Source organism: Narcine bancroftii, chromosome 7, assembly GCF_036971445.1.
Source record: "Narcine bancroftii isolate sNarBan1 chromosome 7, sNarBan1.hap1, whole genome shotgun sequence".
Lineage (NCBI taxonomy): Eukaryota > Metazoa > Chordata > Chondrichthyes > Torpediniformes > Narcinidae > Narcine > Narcine bancroftii.
In genome coordinates, this window is record NC_091475.1 from 66,759,198 (window position 1) to 66,784,424 (window position 25,227).

The 25,227-nt window shown below is 40.2% G+C and overlaps 1 protein-coding gene and 1 pseudogene across 2 annotated transcripts in view; both read right to left on the reverse strand.

Moving 5' to 3' along the window:
* LOC138738985 (glypican-6-like) overlaps nt 1-25,227 on the reverse strand; it is a 699,276-nt gene that overhangs the window by 368,278 nt on the left and 305,771 nt on the right. The window lies entirely within an intron of this gene.
* On the reverse strand, nt 12,049-14,676 carry LOC138739727 (phosphoserine aminotransferase-like; annotated as a pseudogene).

Here is a 25,227-nt window from a genome sequence, read left to right on the forward strand (position 1 = left end):
TGTTAATGGAGAAGGGTTCAGAGAGCTCATTGCTGTATCTGACCCGACCTTGTTGGTTTTCGTGCAGTTGGATAATCATGTTGAGGAACTTTGGGGGACATCCGATGCGCTCTAGTATTTGCCAAAGCCCTTTCCTGCTCACGGTGTCGAAGGCTTTGGTGAGGTCAGTTTTAATGCCTTAGAAATAACCATCACTTCCTCTTTTCTCCTGCTCTTCAGCTCTGCAGATGATGGCTGTGACAAAAACTTATCAACATCCATTGCTCCGGTTTTTCCAGACACAAGCTTTAAATTAGCTTGGGGAAAAAAAAAATTGACTAATAACTCACAAAACTTGTGTTCAATCGACTGGACGAGTCCCCATAAAATGTTATGAGCCCAAAGGACCCCAAATCCCAGCAGCAATAGATATTCACCTCGACAAGTAGTTACTTAAACAAAAGTTATTTTTAATTATCTTTAAATGTGTAAACAGAATCAAACTTTAACTTATCTCTATTAAGTTAACTAACCTAACTTAATCCCCTTCTAATTCTAAGCGCACGTGTATGATGTATGTATAAATTTAAGAAAGGTTGTTTGGTTCATAGTTCAATCTCACTTCTCATTCTTCCAAGTTCTCTGGTTGCAGGCAATTCTTATATTGTGCACAGAATTTAACATGCATAAAGTTCACCAGGTTTTGGTGCTCGAAAGGTAAATGTTTACTGCTCAGGAAGGTCCTTGTAGGTTTGCAAAGAGAGATGTGTTGTTCCAAGATTTCCACAACTGAGGCACCACCATTAGTCACCTCAATGTCTTGCTGATGAAACTTGCCCCATAAGAGCTCTCCAGATGATAACCTCTTTCTTTAAGGCTAACACAGAGTTCCTTTCTGTTCCCCTTATTCCAAGAGAAACATCAGACAGATAGCACTTCCAGCCATCCACCACTCTGGAGCTTCTGTTTCAGATCAACAAGCTTCTCCTGGTTGACACTGTTTCAGCTGTGTGTCTCTCCCTCCATCTTGGATTCCAACTGCCAGCCACATGTCCATCTTTCTCTCACTTGCAAACCCACCCCCCCCCACCTTCTCCAGCAAACAATAGGAGTTAATCTTCTGCTCCCATCTGTTGTTTTAGGTAAACAAACTTCTCAATGACCTTTATCAGTGAGCACTTTACAGAGAGGTCAAAAGCCTTGTAAAAAAAATGCCCAACACAGATGACCTGACTCCTGTTGTTCTTCCAAGACATCACTTCAATTAGCACCTACTTGTGAAATGCGCATAGTATTCTCCATGATTCTGTAAAGTCTCGGAATGTGAGTTCTTCAGTATTTCAAACAAGATCGGTTTTAGAGTGAGTATATGTATGTAACCTACTCTAATTTTACCAATTTATCTCCCAAAAACATTTGCGAATATTCAATCACACTGATAAAACAGCAGTCAGCAAACTCAAGAATTCAGACAGGTTTTGAATTATTTCTGAAGGCATCAATGATAAGAAGCCTTTAAAATCTGTAATGACCAGTAAAAATATTATTAGTTTTCATGTGGATTAATAGTTAATTATCTGGATGTATCCTACCATCAAGTTGTTACCAGAAAAGCTACCACACCTAATAAGAAATTATCAAAATCTAAGATTCACACAAAATTCATCAACTTTTACCTGCATCACTCTTGAGCAGCTGACAAGCATGAGCTCTGCCATCTTGGTCAACGACCTCCACTATTTCAAAGTTTTTTTTTAATTGTTATATAATAAAACAGCTGTAATATTATCTGATATTGCATTTAGTCTGAAAAATTGCCCAGAGCCCCTTACAGTCAGAGACAGAGAAGGTCCCTTCAGTGTCATCTTTACATTGAGGGTTCAGCAAATTCTAATTCAATCAACAATGGGGAATGATCAGATAATATTCTTATTTTACAATCAATATTCAAAACTCGAGCTGAAAGCAAAAAAAATCAATTCTAGAATATGTACCATATCTACTAGAATAAAAGGAACAATCCCTGTCATTAGGATATATCCTTCTCCATAAATCAATTTAAATTCTTCATTAAAGATAACAATGTTTTAGCGACATTTTATTCAACTATAGTTCTTGATGATTTATCCAGCAAATGTTCCAAACAAAAGCTGAAATCTCCACGTACTAAAAAATTTTCATGAACATCTGTTAAATTCAAAAGAAGTATTTTGTATAAATTACTGATCATCTGTATTTGGTGCATATATATTTAACACATTCCTCAGAAAATATTTGATAATTTACCATTAAATATCTACCCACTGGATCTGTAATTATATTTTAAATTTTAACTGGTATTTTTTTTCTTAAATAAATTTGCTGCTCCTTTAGCTTTAGAATTAAATTAAGGAAAAAAAAAACTACTTGACCTACCCAATCTCTTTTTAATTTCAGATGTTCTTTTTCAATTAAATGAGTCTCTCAAAAAAAAGTAACATCTACTCCCAATTTCTTAATCTAGGACAAGATTTACTTTCTCTTTATTTTTCCCTCTAATATTAAAACTCAAAATCTTAACTGCTTTATTTGTTTTCATTATCTATACATTTTAAAAAATTCATTTCCATCACTCATATCCAGGAAGGATTCACACAAATTAATTTGGTCCTGAACGTCAACATCTTCAATCCAAAAACATCAAAATTATTCGGAGTAAATACATCATAAATGGTTGTAATAAAAAAGAAATAAAACAAAAAAACCCTCCAAAATGCTAGAGATACTAGCAGAACCACCCATTGGTTGTGGTCAAACCACAAATACACATGCAGCCAACAGACAGAAATATACGAACACACCCCGACTCCCTCAGGGAAAAAAACTTTTCTGTCTAAACAATAAGTCTTCCCCATATGAAATATATTCATCCATCAAGAAGAAGAATAAAAAAGGAAATCAGGAGGAATAACATCCCCTCTTTTGTACATCAGATTTATCAGCACGTTTTATACTTGAATTTTTGGTAAGATCTCCACATACTCTTCAGCCAGTACAAGGCTTGTAAAAATATATATTCTGCTGATCTGGCAAAAATACTTTCAGAGTGGCTGGGTAGCGGAGAACAAATCTAGAACCTTTATCATATAAAACCTTCTTAACCGATTTAAAATCGCTTCAAGAGAATTTAAGTTAAATTTGAATTTTTAAAAATCTTATGCCCTTTATAGTTCAAAGGTCCATATTCTCAAGCTCTTCTCATCACTAAACCAAGAATCCTTCTCTATCCTGGTAGTTTAAAAATCTAATCAGGATAGATCAAGGTCTCTGGTTAGGACCCAGCTTTGATTTCAAGGCTCTATAAGCTCTCTCAGTTAGAATCTTATCTTCAAAATGTTCTTCTTCAAATATTCTGAGTATCCATTCTTGAAAAAAAAATTGGATCACATCTTGACCTTCTTTACCTTTGATTATCCCCACAATTTTAAGGTTGTTTCTTCTGCTGTAATTCTCTCACAGTTTTTTTTATTCATAGAAATTGAACCAGTCATTTTATCTTCATTTATATTTAACTTTGTACTTCTTTACGCACATCTTGAATTTTCTCCTCTACTTTATCAAATATTTGTGAAACATTTTTATGAACTTAGTCATATCTGTTCTGACTTGCTTCATTTCTGCAGTTAAAAATTTAAATTTGCTCTCCAATGCCATGACTTGGCTGCCATCAGAGGGCTGACACAAAGCAAAACACAGTATGCAGATATGAAATGGAGACTTGCAGCCTCATGACAGGCTTCATGGTGCTGTGTACAACAACTTTAAAATAAAGAAACTTTTCCTTCATCCATGTGTTGTCTAAAAACTCATACATGTGAATACAAGATCAATCATGGTGTCAGAAGTGGGATAAAGGAAATTAGAAATACTTTAAAAGGTAAATATTTTAAAAGTTAAAATCTAAAGTCAGCAACTGATCAGTGAGAGATGCTAACACAGTGAAAAAATGAAACTTCAGCTGACAGGTTATGTGGCTGAAAATTGGAAAAAATTCAAACAACGTTTTTGATTGTATTTAGTGGCAGTCGGAGCTGACGAGAAAAGTGATAAAGTGAAATTGTCAGATTTCTTACATGTTGTGGGTGATGAAGCCCTGGAGGGGTATAATAACTTCACATTTGTTGCTGAAGGAGACAAAATTAAATGTTTATTGCATCCCTAAACGTAACATGACATTTGAGAGGCACAGATTTTTCACATGTGTACAGAAACGGATGAAAGTATTGATCAGTTTGTGAGTAAATTGAGAAACAGAAGCAAAACATGTGAATTTGTTGGACTGAACAACTCGCTGATAAAAGACAGATGTATGTGGTATTCCAGATAATAGTCTAAGGGAAAGACGGGTAAGAGAGCAAAATCTAGACCTGGAAAAAGCCATTGCACTCTGTAGAGATACAGAAACTGTAAAAACACAGGCAAAAGAGATGTTCCATGAAACTAGCTGCAACGTGGATGTAGTGACCAAGAATAGACATAAACCATTTAACAAAAAGCACACCAAAGTGGAAAGAGAGGCATGGCCAGTGAACAAAGAGGAAAGGGACAATCGAAAGCCATGTCGTCGATCCAGTGCACAATACCTATCAAAAATGTGTCCAGCATATTGTAAACCATGCTATATGTGCAACAAAAACAACCATTATGCCCGTTGCAATAGGAACCAAGATTCATGCAGTAAATGAAAGGGAGATAGCCGAATTCTATGTAGATGTGGTGACTGAAAACAAGAAAGAAAACAGAGACTGGATGTTGAGATTAAAAGTGAATGACAGTTAAATTGGATAATGGAGCACAAATTAATGTAATATCAGAGACTGATTTTAAGAACACGAGACCCAGACCAAAGATGTATGTTCCTAAAAGTAAAGGTGACAGGATATTCAGGAACGGATATACCAGTGCAAGAAGAATGTATGGTCAAAGTGAAACACAAGAACAAAGAGCACATGTTAGCATTCATCATGAGACCAAAGGATGTACGGGCCATACTGGGTTTAACAGCCTGTGAGAAACTGAACCTGGTAAAAAGAGTCCTCGTTGTGGAAAGTGAAGGAGAGGCAATCTATGATGAACTCATGAAAGACAACAATGACCTATTTCAGGATCTAGGCTGCCTTCCAGGAAAACACATGATCAGAGTAGATAAATGTGTGTCACCAACAATACATCCGTGCAGAAAAGTCCCATTTGCTCTTCAAAAGCAACTAAAGGCAGAGTTGGATAGGATGGAAAGCCTGAACGTGATTCAGAAGTTAGATGAGTCAATGGAATGGGTGAGTTCAGTCATCTTTGTGGACAAAAAGAATGGAAAGCTTAGAATTTCCCTGGATCCAAGAGATCTAAACAGAGCAATAAACAGAGAACACTTTAAGTTTCTGACGCATGAAGAAATCATGTCACAGTTTGCAAATGCAAAGTTTTTTCAGCAAATTACATGCATCATCAGGATTTTGGTAGTTAAAATTGGATGAAGCAAGTTCAAGACAGTGCACGTTTAATAGTCCATTTGGCAGATACAGATTCCTAAAGTTACCATTCGGAATTGCCTCAGCTCCTGAAGTGTATCACAAAGCTATCCATATGGTCTATGAGCACCTGGACGGAGTTGATAGTGTGACAGAATATAGATGTGTGTATCGGAGATAAATTGGGGCAGTGTTTGTTAGTGTATGTCACATACAAACACTTTAAAACAGATCTTATTTAAAATACTGGAGCTCTCCTCATGCTAGATATGTTGGGGCCAACAGCCTTTGCAAATCTTTGGAGAGACCCTGAGAGACTTGTTGTTTACAAAAAGACAACAGGTGAAAGAACTTGTTGGAGCCAGAGATTGTCTGGAGGGAAACCTGCTGTTCTAGAAGGGTCATGTAGTTCTGCAAGCAGAGAGAGCCAAACAGGTTTTCTCTCTAAAAGAGAGACTCAGACAGACAGACATAAATCAGTTCTACAGTTTTACAGTCAGCAGCAGCAGCTGGGACTGGAACATGACAAGCTGGCAAGCTTGTGGAAAACCCTGTTTGGAAGATGGGTTGTGAGTGCTTAGTTCAGCCTGGTCAAAGCCCTTTGTGATTCATGTAAGAGGAGAGGACTAGCTGTATAATGTTTCACTTGGAATAAGTGAAAGAAGAAGAAACTCTGTGGTGACCTGAAAGAACGAGGTTATCATCTGGAGAACCCTGAGGCGGCAAGTTTCATTAGCAAGACATTGGAGTGGCTAATTAAAAAGGAATCAGTTTGTGGATGTCCTGGAACAACAAATCTCTCTCACTGAACTGACAAGAACCTTCTTGAGCAGTAAACATTTATCTTTCCAGCACCAAAGCCTGGTGAACTTTATAAATGTTAAATTCTGTGTACAATATAAGAATTGCCTGCAACCAGTGAACTTGGAGGAATGAGAAGTGAGAATTAACTGTGAACCAAAAAACTTTTCTGAACTTAGACACACATTTCGTACACGTGTGTGGAGAATTAGAAGGGTGTTAAGTTAGGTTAGTTAAGTCAATAGTGATAAGTTAAAGTGTGATTCTGTTTTCATATTTAAAGATAATTAATAGCAACCTTTATTTAAGTAACCATTTGTCTTGGTGAATATTTGCTCCTATTGGATTTTGGGGGCCTCTGGGCTCGTAATACCCCAATGGATGACATCATAGTCTGGGGAAGCACAAGAATGGAGTATGCTGAGAGTCTAAGGAAAGTGCTGGAAGCAACAAGGAAAGCAAACCTGAAGCTGAATGGAGAGAAATGCCAGCTCGGGGTGACATTAGTAGGAGATATTAGTAGGAGATATTATAGGTAGTGAGGGCATCAGACAAGATCCTAGAAAGGTGTCCACCATTGGGTACATGTCAAGTCCACAATGCAAAAAGGACATACATAGGTTTAATGGAATGGTCAAGTGTATAGGTAAATTCATATCCAACCTCTCAGAAAAGATTACTCAATTGAGAAGACATTGAATGGGAGTGGAATCATGAACATGAAAAGCCACGGAGCGAACTAAAGAAACTGCTCGCAGTTTCAAGATATCAACAGATGCATCACACACTGGGCTCCCTGCAGTTCTTCTGCAAAAATATGATGACTGGAAACCCATCGCGTGTGCATCACACTCAATGACAGATGCGGAGACACGATCCACTCAAATTGAAAAGGAGCTGCTCAGTATCACAAAAGCTTATGAAAGATTTCATCAGTTTGTGTCAGGACAAGCAATCAGTGTAGAGACTGACCAGAAACCCTTGATTGCATTGTTCCAAAAGTCATTAAATGAATGTCTACTTAGAATACAAAATATGATGATTAGGCTGCAACGCTATACACTGAATGTAGTGTATTCTCTGGGTAAGCTAATAATCACAGCAGACAAGATGTCTAGAGCTGTTGACACAAGAGAGAATGCAAACGCCAAAATGGTTGAAGAAGTGAATGCCTCCTTGGACGTGATCACAAGTGAACTGCCCCTCTCAGATCGAAAAATGGAGCTTATAAAGTCAGATACAAACAAAAATGAAACACTGAGACAATTGAGAAATAACATCTTGGATGGATGGCCCAACATGAATCAGGACTGCTCACCTGATGTTGTAGAGTACTGGAACTGCAGGGCAGAACTATTAGTGGTTGAAGATATTATCTACAAAGGAAGAAAAATCCTTATCCCAAAGAGTCTGAGAAAAGAGATGCTAAAAAGGATGTACTGGCCAAGAATCAACAATGATATAACAAACGACGTGTCAAACTGTTCAATATCCCGGAAATATCAAGCAAGCAATCCTGCAGAACCACTAAAGCCACACCCAGCACCATACAGACCTTACCAGAAGGTAGGTGCTGACCTATTCGAACGTCAAAGGATGATCTTGTATCCAGAGGTGTGTGGACTGAACACCATCACTGCAGATGCTGGAATAACAGGTATGAAAGCCATATTCTACAGACATGGTGTGGCAAGCGAGGTCTTCACAGACAATAGATCCCAGTTTTGCAATTTAAAGGTCCCAAAGAGTGGGACTTCGTACACACCATGTCAAGTCCTCATTTTCCATAGTCCAATGGAAATATCAGTACTGACAGTGAAAAGACTGATGTAGAAGGCAAAAGACAGTAGAATGGTCTTCTACCGGAGCATGCTATTATACAGCACAACACTGTTCGAGTGTGATATGTCACCAGCACAATTCCTTATGGGATGTAGGCTAAGATCAAACCTACCCATTCAGGAGACCTCCTAAAATCAAAAGAGGGGGAGAAAGTGAGGAAGTTCAAAGAACAACAGAAAGAAAAGCAAAAGTATTATTTTGACAGAGGAACAAAGAACCTATCGGAACTCTACACTGATGACCAAGTAAGGCTAAAAGAAAAAAACAAAGGAGAACTGTCCTTAGTGTAAGGTAAAACATCATGAGATGGGAATGTGTAAGGAGTTACCCTGTACAGGGCTGTAACAAGATGTGAATGCATCCTTGTACTTACAAGATAAGAGAGACATTGATGGATTGAGAGGCAGGAAGCTAGCAGGGAAAGGATAGCAACAGTTTTAGTCATTGGACAAGTAATGATATGATGATGTTCTAAGCACGTATCCAAGGGTATAAAAAATCATCATTTTGCTGATAATGGCAGAATGCATTCTCCGACTAACATGTTTAGTTGCAAGTGTTACAATCCGGTAATAAAGAACAAAGAACCCTGATTTCGACTCAGTCTGGTGTTTGTCTCACTCATTCATGAACAAAGCAGACCTAACATTAGTCAAGACCAACCAAGATCATACACCATTCAGACAGATGAAGGTGCTGTTCTGCAAAGAAATCGCTAAGATCTTCAAATGGAGCCAGCCACAGTAGATGGAAAGATGGATACTGATGAACAACCTGAATGAGTGCACATCTGAAAAGGCATCATCTGAGGCAAAAACTCAGATTCAAGGACAACCAATCAGGAGATTGTCAAGACACATGAATCCTCCTAAGAGTATATTGTGGATTTGTAATGGGAAAAGCCAGAGTGGCTTCATTAAAGCCAGTCACTGTCCCACGAATGGAATTGATGGCCGCTACTATGGTAAGCAAGACAGTGGATAATCCATCTGACATGGCTTCATGAGGATCAAAAGTTCAATCGTTTCTGAAAAGAGCCAACAATTTCTTTCACAATCTCAAGAAGAATGGCTGAAAAATCCAGATGAGTTAAAAGAAATTTCAAGAGAAGAACCAGAAATCCAAAACACTAATGTAAATACTAGTCAAATATCAAATGAAAATGATCCGATCACTCAATTAACTTTCCATCACGTCATGGTTTCGTTTGAAAAAGGCAATAGCATGGATTCCTAGGTTAAAAACTATGCTTTAAATCATATCAAAAAAGAGAATTTGAAGACTCGAAAGAGCTATTACTTTAATAGTTGATGAGTTGGCGAATGCTGAATTGCAGATTATTTGTTTTTGTCAGAAAAAGGCATTTGATAACAAGATAAAAATTGAGAAGAATCTGAATGTTACAAAAACAAGTCGTGTTTACAAGCTAAATCCTATTCTGGTAGATGATGTATTGAGAGTAGGAGGAAGATTAGAAAAAGCAATAATGCCAGAAGAAGTGAAACATCCAATTACATTAGCAAAGGAATTTCCTGTTTCTGATTTGATTGTTTGACATATACATGAAAAAACAGGTCATGGTGGTTATAATCATATGTTAACAGAATTATACCAGAAATATTGGATACTTGGTGTTTCGACATGGATCAAAAGATTTATATCAAAATGTATTAATTGTCAATGTGCAAATGCTAAACCTGGATAACAACAAATGACAGATTTGCTACAGGAGAGAGTTTCACCTGATGAACCCACATTTACATATGTGGGAACAGATTTATTTTGGAAAAGATGGACTAAAGAATATCTTTAGTTATTGCAAGAACAACAAAAATGGTCTAAAGCTAAATGCAATTTTGTATGCAGAGATATTGTAATTATCATGGATGATTCTTCACCAAGAAATTCTTGAGTGCTGGGGATTGACACGGGGCTGTCAGGAGAGAACAGGGCAGTGTGTGATCAAGTGTGGGGACTGAAACCAGTGATTTCTGGAGTGAGCGGGGCAATGGAATCAGTGTGGCGACTGATACAGCACTGTCAGGAGAGAACGCAGCAGTGGGATCAGTGTGGGGATTGACACATGGCTGTCAGGAGAGAGCAGAGCAGTGGGATCAGTGTGGGGAACAATACAGTGTTGTCGGTGTTATACAAGGTGTACCTTTTTTTTTAAACTTATGAATTTTTCAACACACGATGGATATGTTGAGTAGAACCTGTGTACAAAATATGAAAGTTCCTATAACAATTTCTAAATGTCCAATGACCCCAGATCTCGTTTTCCAGCACAATCAAGTCAATATCAACAATATTCCTCTGCCTGTAATGCCTCTGAAACCAACGTTCAAATTCTGCAATGTTCACCACGTGAATTCTGCCACAATCATTCAGATTCCCTGTCCAGCTCATTAGAATGACAAGGTTTTCACTTTAAGCCAAGAAATTAGTGGTAACCCAAGAAAAAAAACTAACATAGCCAATCTCAAACAGCCAAAGTAAAACAGGAAAGTCTACGGAGGCTGTGATTGTAGTGAAAACACATTGAAATGCTGGAGGAACTTAGGCGGTCTTTTCAGCATCTATAGGAGACAAAGATATATTGCTGACTCATCTGCATTTCAAGGAATAAGCATAAAATAAGCTTGTAACGACAACTATCCACAAAAAAATCTGCTCGGATTCATGACAAAATCCAGATGAGTTTTAAAATGGTTTATTAATTAACAGAAAAAGATTTATAATTTAAACTTGGTAATGGTAATGGTCAATGTCTAACGTCTGATATATAATGACTAGTCTCTTCAGTAACATAACGTTCAACAGAAAATATTGGAGCCTTACTCACCCATCATCTATTCCGCTATTCTAGTCAATGCAGGCTAATGACTCTTGCAGCCTGCCGAATCTCTGCATGCGCCAACCCCAAGTCCATAGAGCATGCATACTGGATGAAGTGTGTGCAGCGTCTGGATCCCAGGGCACCGCTGACACCTTCAGCCGAACTGACAATGGTAAGCAAAGAGCCTTTGGCTCCTAATTATAAAGTCTCAAATAACATTTACACAATTATCTTTCCTTTGGCATGGTTTCGCGGACGAAGATTTATGGAGGGGTAATGTCCACGTCAGCTGCAGGCTCGTTTGTGGCTGACAAGACCGATGCAGGACAGGCAGTCACAGTTGCAGCAGTTGCAAGGGAAAATTGGTTGGTTGGGGTTGGGTGTTGGGTTTTTCCTCCTTTGTCTTTAGTCAGTGAGGTGGGCTCTACGGTCTTCTTCAAAGGAGGTTGCTGCCCGCCGAACTGTGAGGCACCAAGATGCGCGGTTTGAGGCGTTATCAGACCACTGGCGGTGGTCAATGTGGCAGGCACCAAGAGATTTCTTTAGGCAGTCCTTGTACCTTTTCTTTGGTGCACCTCTGTCTCGATGGCCAGTGGAGAGCTCACCATATAACACGATCTTGGGAAGGCAATGGTCCTCCATTCTGGAGACGTGACCTACCCAGCGCAGTTGGATCTTCAGCAGCGTGGATTCAATGCTGTCAGCTTCTGCCATCTCGAGTACTTCAATGTTAGGGACGAAGTCACTCCAATGAATATTGAGGATGGAGCGGAGACAATGCTGGTGGAAGCGTTCTAGGAGCCGTAGGTGATGCCGGTAGAGGACCCATGATTCGGAGCCGAACAGGAGTGTGGGTATAACAACGGCTCTGTATATGCTAATCTTTGTGAGGTTTTTCAGTTGGTTGCTTTTCCAGACTCTTTTGTGTAGTCTTCCAAAGGCACTATTTGCCTTGGCGAGTCTGTTGTCTATTATAAATATTATAAATAACAATCAAATACAGTAAGTTACAATATTATGTAGATCTTCTTTCTTCATCAGCCAAAGGTTACCAGCACAGAGCCTTGAAATGAGTGATCTTTACCACCACCTGGTCCAGAAAATCTGTGGAGTGGGTAAGGTCCAAAACAACAAAATAAAGTCAGCCGGTTTTGGGGTTTTGCCCACTGTCACAGCATTATATAAGGAAATTTGAATTCCACCCACAGACCTGTGGCCCATTAACAATATCATAGAGCCAGCTCTCCAGCGCATGACATCCTGTTTTGCGGAAACTGACAAAATGTTTGGCCAGGAAGTCAGCCTGAAGAAAACTGAGATCCTCCATCAGCCAGCTCCCCACCATGACCACCAGCTCCCCCACATCTCCATCGGGCACACTGAACTCAAAACGGTCAATCAGTTTACCTACCTCGGATGCACCATTTCAGATCAGCGTGTACACAGCTGTTGTCATACCCATGCTCCTCTTCGGCTCCGAATCATGGGTCCTCTACCGGCATCACCTACGACTCCTAGAACGCTTCCAACAGCGCTGTCTTCGCTCCATCCTCAACATTCATTGGAATGACTTCATCACCAACATCGAAGTACTCAACCTGGCAGAGTCCACAAGCATCGATACATGCTGCTGAAGACCCAACTGCGCTGGGTGGGTCACGTCTCCAGAATGGAGGACCATCGCCTTCGCAAGATCATGTTCTATGGCGAGCTCTCCACTGGCCACCGAGACAGAGGTGCACCAAAGAAGAGGTACAAGGACTGCTTAAAGAAATCTCTTGGTGCCTGCCACATTGACCACCGCTAGTGGGCTGATATCGCCTCCAACCGTGCATCTTGGCGCATCACAGTTCGGCGGGCAGCAACCTCCTTCGAAGAAGACCGCAGAGCCCACCTCTCTGACAAAAGACAAAGGAGGAAAAACCCAACACCAACCAACCAATTTTTCCTTGCAACCTCTTCAACCATGCCTGCCTGTCCCGCATCGGACTTGTCAGTCACCAATGAGCCTGCAGCAGACATGGACATACCCCTCCATAAATCTTCATCCGTGAAGCCAAGCCAAAGAAAGAAAAGAAAGAATTATTTTTAGCAGCTTTATTTAGAAACTCTGTTTCAAGAACACGGTCTCCGTTTGCATCTCCAATTTGTATGGAACATTCATTGTGCTTCTGCAGGTTGAGGCAGCTGGGCACACATCGAATCCATTTGACCCATAACTCGACGTTGATTTCACAGCTCTGTTCTGGCCTCTTGCTTCAGAATGTTTGATCCATTGCAAGACCAATCCCATAATGTAAAGACAGTACGTTGCTGGAGTGTTGAACCAAGAACTGCACCTCCCTTGAACTTTAGGGTCAAAAATGACTGGATATCCTTTCAGTGCATATCCCAGAAGATCCTCTCTAATTATTACCACATCCAATTTTTATCTGATCACCAGCAAAAATTAAACCAAACTTGGTTATATCCACTGGCTTTGAAAGAAAGCAGTTTTTAATTTTACTTTCATTTGCATGTGCAGGATTTACCCATATCATAAGAATAATAAAAACTACAATGTAATAAGAATACATTGTTTTCCACATTTTCTTCCCCCCCCCCACCCTCCGTCTACCAAACATGTAACTTTTAACTAATTAATTGCAATTTACATAATAATCTTAAGCCATGATCTAATTAAGGTGGGTTGGGTGGGGGAGTGAGTGGCGGACGCTCAAGGTAAAGTCATAGCAATAAAATCCATATAGGATTTCCAAATCTTATCAAATATTTCTGGTTGGTTTTGTAAATTGTACGTTATTTTCTCTAATGGCATACGGTTTAATAATTCAGTTCAAGCCCACAATATCATGTGATTTCTACATTACAGCTATACATTTTTTGGCTATTGCTACACAAAAACTTCTGATAAATATCCTACTTCAATTGAAAAATATCTCCCAATAAAAATACTATGGGATCCTTCAAAATCTGTGCCTTTGCTTTGAAAGAAAGCTTGAAGACATGTCACATACCAACACAGTTCCTTTTATATCTGGCATAGAGGAGAATTCCACACCACGAACAGTCTCATTGGCAGAATAGTAAACATAAGAGACATTGGGGTTCAAATACCCATTGCTTGGATCAGGAATGGTTCTGTCAGCATCAAGCTCAGGGAGCACATATTCACTTTTCCATATTTCTCTGCTTCTTTGGCTGCATTGGGTACAGGCTTCAGTCACCACATAATCTGTTCTCATTCCTTCTTTTAATCCAAGGTACAGGACTGAACTGTCCAGTTACATCTCCCTGGAGAAAAATCACTTCGTAGTTTTCAGGAATTTTTAGTAGTTCTTGCAGGTCATTTTTTGCAGTGTTAGGAATTTTGATGAAGTCTGCTGACCTATGGCTCATTTCTACAACACTACTTGCAAGCTCTCTGAATCCTGGCGAATAACCACAACTTTTTTCAAAGGATACTTAACAGGAAGGGTCTTTATGTCCAGGATTACTCTTCCAAACTCAACATCTGACTGCATTTAGGCGACTGCCACCTCAATGCATAAGGGAGTGACGGCTTTGTGTATCTTTATTTTCTCCAGAGGATGCCTTAAGTTCTGGAACACAAGTCCAGAGATAGATGATGTAAAGGGTGCCATCAGCTTGCACACATGGAATAAAACAGCAACGTTTCCAAATCTCTTTCACAATTCTCAGTACCATTTTCACCCTTTAACAGTTGGTGAACATGTCCATAAATCTGACTAGTCTGGGCACCACAGTGTTCAGTCTGTCTATTTCCATCATATACTTACACATTCTATGCCAGTCAATAAAATGAAACAGTTGCATGGAGGCAGCATCTGTTCATATTACTCCATGCAGGGGTGGGGATGACTGCACACTGGGCTGAAAGAACATTTGGAGGGGAGATTAGTGGAGGGAGGGGGTGCGATGAAAAAAAGATAGTGAGAGCGATTCCAGCATACACTGCACTGTAATGCATGTAAGCTTGGTCCTGAATTGGATAAGAGTATCCAAGAGTTGTGGATAACCTAGAGTCCAGGATGCTCTGAATCAGGATGGGACAAGGTTTATTGACAGAACACTCAGGTGGAGGTACAGGAAGCAAACATGAACAGATGCAAGGATTTAAACTCACTGGACTCAACAGGAATTTAAGATTGCAAAATGGCAATTCAGCCTTGTCATTAAAAGGACTAGAATCTGCGATGAGAGAGCACGGTTCGCATTGGAAACGACAAGACTGTAAACAGTGTATTCAAGTTCATTAGAAAAAGTTAAAATTTAAAAATCAGACTGCACTGCAAACAAACTGGCAAGAGATAGTGGAAGGATTAAGTTATGAAGGAAAGCCAAGTGTTTATTTTGAATACATCTGGAAGACAGTGTGATGTTGCCAGGGTATTGCACGCATATGAGAAAGAATTGGAATGTGGATGGTTGACATGAGAAAAAGAGGCCATTACTTAGATGGTTTGAATGTGGTTCGTATCTGGAACAAAGCAGAGATATTGGAAATGGGCCACACGAGGCAATGCACTGGAGAGAGGGAAGGCGGTTTGTTTTTGTTCGGGGGAGTAGTTCAAAACATGCAGGCACAAGAAGGAGAAAAGAACTGGTACCATGAAGACTTCAATATCTTTTTTGTGCAAGTGGTTTTGTGGCTCCAGATGGAGCAAAAACTGACTGGCAAAAAAATTGTGTGAGATATGCATTTGAAACAAGGAATCATGTTCATAGGTAGGGAGACTAAATAAGACTTGGATTTGCAATGATAATTTGCAAAGAAAGTAGAATGAAAGACTTATTTGGAAGCAATGTGGCACTCAGTAGAGCGAGACCATGCCAGATGAGATGGCCTGGTAGCCATCATTTGGAATACAAGCCCAGAAAAAACAGTTTGGTGGTCATATATTGAGTGCTAAGTAAACAAGGATATAGGTACATTGAAATTAGAAAGAGCAGGGACATGAAACCGGATGTAAGTTCAGGCCAAAAAAAAAATCACCTTGTGGACACAACTGCTCAACAGTTACCATTTAACAATTGCTCTTCAAAGCAGCTGAGAGTGTGGCAAGACCCAAAATGGTTCAACTGCACAAGCGTATGAGCTGGGGAAATGTAGCAACATCAATGCTCAGACAGAAAAGACCTTAAAATGTTTGTCTTGCAAGGATTATTTCAGCTTATCCGACAATAAAACTGAAACCAATCCATCAATCTGCTTTGAATTATTTTAAGGCAATGTACAAATTTCTTGTTCACACTGTGACGAAAGGATCAGATTGATCTTGACACTGAAAACTAATTTTGAGCAAAAGAGTTATTCTCAAGGTTGTGTTAAGAAACATGCCCACTACATCTAGATGTAGCAAGACATCCAGTTACATACATGAGAATAAACAGTGAACATGTGGATGTGATCGCTCTGGGCTCTTTGAATTTGCTGCCAACAGCCCAGCATTTGCAGTTCACAAATTCAGTAATGGTGCACAGTTCAGAGCCGTTCTCAAATTGTTCCAAGAATAAGCTAGAGTTCTCAGCTCAGCTGCAGGCCAGCCACACCCTCCACGTAACCCCACCCACACCATTGCACCAAGATAGGCTCCCAAATGGAGCGTATTGATGCCAGAAGTTGCTGAATTGTGTTCATTTCTGGGCTATGTTCCAGTGGGACTAATTTGTTGCTGGTCTGACTTGTTTCACCTAAAACCCTCAACAGTCCTCAGTTAAATGACTTGCATAGATCATAGTCCCAAAGATTTGCTGGCAAGATTCAAACTTTGACAACCCATCCCTTTCTTTGTTCTTTCCTCTTAATTCTGATTTCTAAATTGTATGTGCAGTGCTCACTGGGCTGACAACATTCAGGGAGAGTCTTTTCTCAATTTATTAAAAGTGAAAAATTGATTAGACCATATTTTTGAGGCCATTCCATATTAATAATCTCACATGCATTCAATTGAATAGTTGTGGAAAATAAATGCTTGGATCACAATCACAGTGAGAGGAATGGGTCTTCTTCAGAGAGAGAATTTAATTATCTACCTGAGGTATTGATTGTGAATGGAATCAGTTTAGATTTTTGCTGGATTCTAATGGAATACTGAATTCAGCTCTAATTTGAATCTATTTTGCAGGCTCTCTCAAAGGTCTGTCAAATTCCATTTACTCAAACGGAAATGGCAAAAAAGCTTTGAAGTGAATCTTTATCTGTCATAGATTCAATTTATTTTTATGTAATAAAACAGGGTCATATTACACAAAATTGCTTTTGCCTGCTGCAAGGCAGACGGATTCACTGTTAGCAGAAAATGACTGAAACGTCTCTTACAGTCAGAGAAAGAAGCAAAAGAGTCCCCCAGAGTCACCAAGTATCCATAGATTTGCCTCTAGCGCTCCCGCAGCCACAAAGTCCAGTCCAAACTAGTGGCAACCTGAACTCCACATCTGAATCTCCGATACCATTAGGAACCCATCAATGCCCTCGGCACCCTCTCGCATCCCGGTTCCAATACCTGGTACCCCTTCGGCCAGTTTTGAGCCAGTCTCCAGCAGCCGGCAGCCTGGAGCGAGTCCCTTGACCACAGTCTCCAGCAGCCCGCAGCCTCTGGGGGTCCCTCACTTCGAATCACTAGCAGCCCACTGCCTGCGTGTGCCCTTCAGCCACAGAACCATTTTCTGGTACTCTGCCATGATCATCATCCTGTGGGCCGTCTCCTGTGCCAGTCCTCTGTTTCCCTGGAGTCTGCAACCCCTCGTGGCTGCTGCCAATCACAGGCACCACCATCTTGGCCACAGACCCCGCAGTCACAGGATTTTAAATAAAACTATCATCAGCTCTTGTAACAGGCCATTCAAAGCCAGTACAGAGATGATGGCAGTTGTATCAGATGGATGGACCCCACGGGATCCATCACAGCAGCATCACCATTTTGTTTAGATTAATATGTTTGGCCACGATAATGTCATAAAAAGAGGCAACATTAATCAAACTTTGAACTCATCCTTTTGGACGTACCACTGAAAGACAACATCGCATCAAAGTGAGTCAGTGATCAGTGCATTCATGAATTACAAGGTTATGTGGCTATGCTATCATGGAGATCATTGGGAAAAATCTAACTTAAGCAGCTTATGCACCATCCCAAATTCTTAAAGGTGGAATCACTGATCAGGCTGTATTTTCGAGGCTGCGCCATGTTCTTCATGTCATGTGTTAAATTTTAAACTGGATAGTTCTGAAAATGAATGCTTGGTTCATGATTAATCCCCAGATTATATAGTGTATAAGGCAACAAAATTGTTCAATGAGAAGTATTCTTCAGCATGCAGACTCTGCTCTGAGTAAAGAATCTCCATCTTGTGTTGCAACTAAACTTTTACTCCCTCTCTCAGCGCATGTGCTCTTATTTGACTCTCCCCCATACTAAATGGAAAAATGTTATCCATATCTACTCTATCCCCCTCAAAATTTTAAAGACCTCTATCAAATCCTTCTACACTCCAAGGAATAAAGACCTAACATGTTTGACTTTTCTCTATAACTTGGGTGCTGAAACCCAGGTATCATCTGGTGAATCTTCTATTTGTTCACATCTTTCCTATAATTTGGTGACGAGAACTGAACAGAGTATTGCAAATTTGGCCTCACCAATGCCTTGTACAATTTGAACACTACCTCCTGTGACAGAATATAGATATGTTTTTGGGAGATAAATTGGAGCAGGTTTTTAAAGCAGATCATATTTAAAATATTAGAACTCTGCTCATGCTAGACAGGCCAGCACCAAGAGCCTTTACAAAAGCTTTGGAGAGTTCCCAAGAGACTTAACTAATGGATTGTTGTTTACCAAAAAGCAACAGATGAAAAACTTATAGGAGCCGCATTCTGTCTGGAACGGAACTTGCTGTTCTAGGAGGGTCATGTGGTTTTTGCAAGGGGAGAGAGAAAGAGAGAGAGAGAGAGAAAGAGAGAGAGAGAGAGAAATAATTTCTACAGTTTTACAGTCAGCAGTAGCAACTGGAACAGGACAAGCTGGCAAGCTTGTGGAAAACCCCATTTGGAAGATGGGTTGTGAGTGTTTAGTTCAGTTTGGTCAAAGCTCTTGTGGTTCATGCAAGAGGAGAGGACTGGCTGTCTAATGTTTCACTTGGAATAAGAGAAACAAAAAGGCAATCTGTAGTGACCTGAGGTTATCATCTGGAGAATGCTGAGGGGGCAAGTTTCTTTGGCAAGACACTGAAGCGGCTGTTTTTTAAAAAAGTGGAATCATTTGTGGGTGTCGGCATACAACAAATCTCTCTGAAAACCGACAAGAAGCTTCCTGAGTGGTAACCATTTACCTTTCAAGCACCAACACCTGGTGAACTTTATAAATGTTAAATTCAGTGCACAGTACAAGAATTGACGGCAACCAGAAAACTTAAATGAATGAGAAGTGAGATTGGACTGTGAATCAAAGAACTTTTCTGAACTTACACACATATAGTGATAAGTTAAAGTCTGATTCTGTTTTCATGTTTAAAGATAATTAAATGCAACCTTTGTTTAAGTAACACTTGTCTTGGGAAATATCTATTGCTACTAGGTTTTTGGGTCCTCTGTGCTCATAACACTCCCAACTCTTATACTCTATGCTCTCATTTATTAAGGCCAGAATTCCAAAGGTCTTCACTACCCTATCCCATGTGAGATTCCACCTTCAGGGAACAGTGTACCATTATTCATAGATCTCTCTATTCAATTGCATTCTTTAACGCCCAACCATTCACCGTGTATGTGTTATTTTGATTAGTTCTACCAAAATGTAGTACCTAACACTAGTCAACCTTTGCCAACTTTCACCCCACTCTTCTAGCTTGCCCAAATCTCTGCAAGTTTTGAAAACCTTCTTCACTATCCACAACGCCACCTATCTTGGTATCATCTGCATACTTACTAATCCGATTTACCACCCAATCATCCAGAATGTTACAAACAACAATGGATCCAGTACTCATCTTTAAGGCACACCACTAACCACCAGCCTCCAACCTATCAAACAGTTATTCACCACCATCCTCTGGCATCTCCCATCCAGCCACTGAGAATCCATTTTACTACTTCCATATTCACACCTAACAATTGAACCTTCCTAACTAACCTTCCATGTGGGACCTTGTCAAAGTCCCTACTGAAGTCCATATAGACAACATCCACCACTTTAGCTTCATCTATAATCCTGGTACCCTCTTCAAAATATTCAATAAGATTTGTCAAATATGGCCTTACATGCACAAATCCACATTGACTGTTCCATGTCAATCCAGATAATTATAGATACCATAACTTAAGAACATTTTCCATTAGTTTTCCTACCACTGACATCAAACTTACAGGCCGATAATTGCTCAGTTACTCCTTGAACTCTTTTTATAGAATGGAACAACGTGCATAATCCACCAATCCTCTGACAGCATTTCCATCGCTAATGACATTTTAAATATTTCTGTCAGAGCCCCTGCTATTTCTACACTGACTTCCCTCAAAGTCTGAGGGAATATCCTGTCAGGGACCAGGAGATTTGTCCACCTTTATATTTCTTAAAAGCTCGAGAACTTCCTCCTCTTCAATCATCAGTTTCCATAACCTCCCTATCGTTCCCCTTTCCTTACACAATTCAATTATCTTTCTCCTTAGTAAATACTGAAGAAAAGAAATAGTTCAAAATGTCCCCCATGTCTTTTGGTCCCTCCCCCCCCTCCCCCCCTCCCCCCCCCTCCCCCCCTCCCCCCCTCCCCCTCCCCCCTCCCCCCTCCCCCTCCTCTCCCCCCTCCCCCCCCTCCTCCCCCCCCCTCCCCTCCCCCCCTCCCACTCCCCCTCCCTCTCCCCCTCCCCCCCTCCTCCTCCCCTCCTCTCCCCCTCCTCCCCCTCCTCCCCCCCTCCCCCCTCCTCCCCCCCTCCCATCCCCCTCCCCTCCCCCCCTCCCCCCCCTCGTCTCCCCGTCTCCTCTCTCCTCTCTCTCTCTCTCTCTCTCCTCTCTCTCTCCTCTCTCTCTCCCCTCTCTCTCTCCCCCCTCTCTCCCCCCTCTCTCCCCCCTCTCTCTCTCCCCTCTCTCTCTCCCTCTCTCTCTCTCCTCTCTCTCTCTCCTCTCTCTCTCTCCTCTCTCTCTCTCCTCTCTCTCTCTCCTCTCTCTCTCTCTCCTCTCTCTCTCTCTCCTCTCTCTCTCTCTCCTCTCTCTCTCTCTCCTCTCTCTCTCTCACACAAAGATATTTTGGCTTCAGTTTACCAAACAAAGTGAACTTTGTTTATGATCTTTGCTTCAGTTGAGATCGAATTTTCCTGAGTCTTGTGTGTTTTGTGTCTAAGTTTTTCTGTAGGATGGTTTGAAGTGTAGCTAAGACTATGATTGCATAGGTTGTATTTAGGCTGGGGAATTTATTATTTTTACACTGTTATAGAGATTTGCATAGTAACCAATGGGTGTTGTTATAAAAGGGGGGTTAAAATTAAAGTTTGAAGGTGAATTTTTTGTTAATAAAGTAATTGTTCATCTTTACCCCTGTGTGATATGTCTTCTTTGTGGTTGCTGGTTTGATCTTGTAACATAATTTGGGGTCTTCCTCCAGGATCAAACTGATTTGGAAGCTTTAGGGGCGATTGACTTGTGCCTAGTTATCAGTCGTCAGTGTTTCACTAAACTTCCAGCTTGAAATTAAAAATAAATGGTGAGTGTATAAATCACCAGCAGAAAAACTAGCACATAGCGAACCCTTCAGTGGTTAATTTAAAAATGGCTAAAAAGTCAGAACTGATGGATATAGTTGGCAAGTTAAAACTTCTTACAGTAAGAGCTGGGATGAAAAAAAAGGAAATTGCCCAAAAGATTGTTAAGCACTATGTAGGAAAGGGGGTATTTGAAAAAGCTGCATTAAAACAGTTTCCAAAGGAGAAAATTTCAGAGGAACTAAAGTTGGCTTTAGGAAAACTAGAGTTAGAGGAAAAAAAAGAGAGGCAGAAAGGAAAGCCAAAGGGAAAGCAGTAAGGCAGGCAGAAAGGGAGGAGAAAGAGAAAGAACAGAAACATGAGCGAGAACTAGCAAAATTGAGGCAAACCCTAAACCAAGGAGAGGGAGAAGCCCAAAACCCATGTGCTGATCAGGAGGAGATCTTTCTGGTCAGTAGAGAAGTGAGGTAAGTTTCTCCATTTGGGGAAGCTGAAATAGACCAGTATTTTCAGCATTTTGGGAAAGTAGCTGTAAATTTAAAATGGGCAGCAGACCAGTGGTCACTCCTTCTACAAACTGTTCTTAAAGGGAAGGCTCCTCCCTTTAAGGGAGGTTTACTTGTGTCTCACTGTACAACAAGCAGCTGATTACGAATTTGTAAAGCAGGCTATACTCCAATCTTATGAACTAGTCCCAGAGGCTTATAGACAAAGAGTTCAGGAATTTAAAAAAAGTAGCAACCCAATCTTACGTGGATTTTGCTTATAGGAAGGTTGAGTGTTTTGATCGGTGGTGTGCTACAATGAAAGTAGAAAATAACTTTGATTTATTGAGGGAAAAAATTCTGATTGAGGAGATTAAAGATTGTGTTCCTGACAATATTCAAGTGTACTTGGCTGAGAAAAATATAAAAAACTTTGCAAGAATTGGCAAAATGCGCAAAGGAATATGCTTTAACCCTAAGTGAACACCATGGAAAACTTTTCAAAGGAATACTGCTGATAATCTAAGTAGAGTAACAATAAAATCTAGAAGTGAGGTAAAAGGAAGAAACGAAGATAAATAGGTGAAGGAAAAAATTTCAAGTGTTATTTGCCACTATTGTAAGAAGCCAGGGCACATAATAGCAAATTGTCCTTAGCTGAAAATGAAGAAACAGAAAGGGGTGGTACCAACTGCCTGTGTTCAGAGTGAGAAAGTTAGGGATATTTTTAAACCATTCATAACTGAAGATTTCATTTCGGTAAAAGAAAGATCCAATCAAGTGCCAGTTAAAATCCTGCGGGATACTGGAGCAGCCTAATCGCTTGTATTAAGCAACGTTTTGAATTTTGGTGAGGAGACAAATATTGGAGATGTGAATTTAATTAAAGGCATTGGTGGTGAAGCAGAGCCTATACCTTTGCATAGAATAATTATGAAATCAGACTTAGTTAATAGCCTGGTTACGATAGGGATAAGATCGTCTGCTGGTGGATGGAGTTTCTCTTTTTTAAGGAAATTATTTAGCAGAGGGTAAAGTCATACCTGCAGTGAAACTCACAAGTAAGCCATTGGTTTATAAGTCCAAAGAGGATTTGGAAATTTACCCTGTGTGTGTCATTACTAGAGCCATGACTAGAAAAAAGGTAGAGGTAGAGAAAGTCTGTGATGATCCTATAGTGGAGGCAAGCATTGAGGACAAACCTAAGGATTCAGCTTTGCTGTTGTCAAGAGAAGAATTAATAGCTAGACAAAAGCATGATCCTGATCTTGCTGGGATAAGAGATAAGATTCTGTCTAACCAGGAAATTGAAACTGTGCCAGTAGGTTACTTTGTACAAGATGGAATATTGATGAGAGAGTGGAGACCACAAGTGATAACTGTCAGTGAAAATTGGACAGTAGTAAGGCAAGTTGTAATTCCCAAAACTTACAGGAATTAAATATTAAAGTTGGCTCATAGTACACCTTTAGGAGGTCATCTTGGAGTGAAGAAGACGGTAGAAAAGATAAGGAAACAGTTTTATTGGCCAAAATTAAGAAAGGATGTTGTGAACTTTTGTAGAACCTGTCACACTTGTCAACTGGTGGGCAAGCCTATTCAAGGACCACTAGTGGCACCTTTACAACACATCCCTGTTTTCAGGGAGCCCTTCTCAAAAGTGATAGTGGATTGTGTTGGCCCATTGCCAAAAACAAAGCAGGAAATGAATATATGTTAACACTCATGAGCACAGCTTCAAGGTTTCCAGAGGTTATTCCCCTGAGAAACATTAAAGCAAAGATGAATGTGAAGGCTATGCTAACATTTTTCACACTCTTTGGCCTACCAAGGAAAATTACCAAATTATAGGAAAGATATAAACAAAATAGAGAGAGTGCAGAGAAGGTTCACGAGAATGTTGACAGGATTTCAGGGTCTGAGTTACAGGGAAAAGTTGTGCAGACTGGGGCTTTTTTCTCTGGAGCATAGAAGATTGAGAGGGGACTTGATAGAGGTGTTTAAGATTTTAAAAGGGACAGACAGAGTAAATGTGGATAGGCTTTTTCAATTAAGAAAGAGGGAGATTCAAACTAGAGGACATGGTTTAAGATTGAAGGGGGAAAATTATAAGGGGAACATGAGGGGAAATTTCTTTACGCAGAGGGTGGTGGGGATGAGGAATGAGCTTCCGGCAGACGTGGTCGAGGCGGGATCATTGGTTACATTTAAGGAAAGACTGGATCGTTACATGGATAGGAGGGGACTAGAGGGGGTATGGACCGGGTGCTGGTCAGTGGGACTAGGAGGGTGGGGATTTACTACGGCATGGACTAGTAGGGCCGAACTGGCCAGTTCTGTGCTGTAAGTGGTTATATGGTTAAAAAGAAATTTAAAAAATATGGAGTAATTCTATGTCTAGAATATTTCAATTGGTGGTGTATGAATTGGGAGCCCATCAAATTGTTTCATCTGCCTATCATCCTGAAAGTCAAGGGGCCTTGGAAAGGTTCCATTTAACTGTGAAAAATATGATGAGGGCTTATTGCATGGAAAATATTAAGGATTGGAATGAAGGAATCCATTTGTTATTGTTTGCTGTTAGAGAGGCAACTCAGGAATCTTTTGGCTTTAGTCCATTTGAGTTGATGTTTGGTCATGAAGTCAGGAGTCCGTTACGATTGTTGAAGGAACAGTGGATACATAATGATATACAATCAAATCTGTTGGATTATGTTTTGAAATTTAAAAACAGATTACATCAGGCTTGCAAGATGGCAAGGAAAAATATAAAAACTGTTCAGGGAAAAATGAAAATTCGGTTTGATCAAAAAACAAAAAAATAGGGACATTAAACCTGGCAATAAAATGTTGGTTTTGTTTTCAATACAGTCAAACCCTTTGAGAGCTCAGTTTTCAGGACCCTATAAGGTGAAATCAAAAATTAACCAGGTCACCTATGTCAATGACATACCTGATCGTCGAAGAGAGACACAAGTCTGTCACATGAACATGCTTAAAACTTACTTTGAGATAATGACTGAGGAGGAGACTAGGATTCCGAGGTGCTAGTTATAG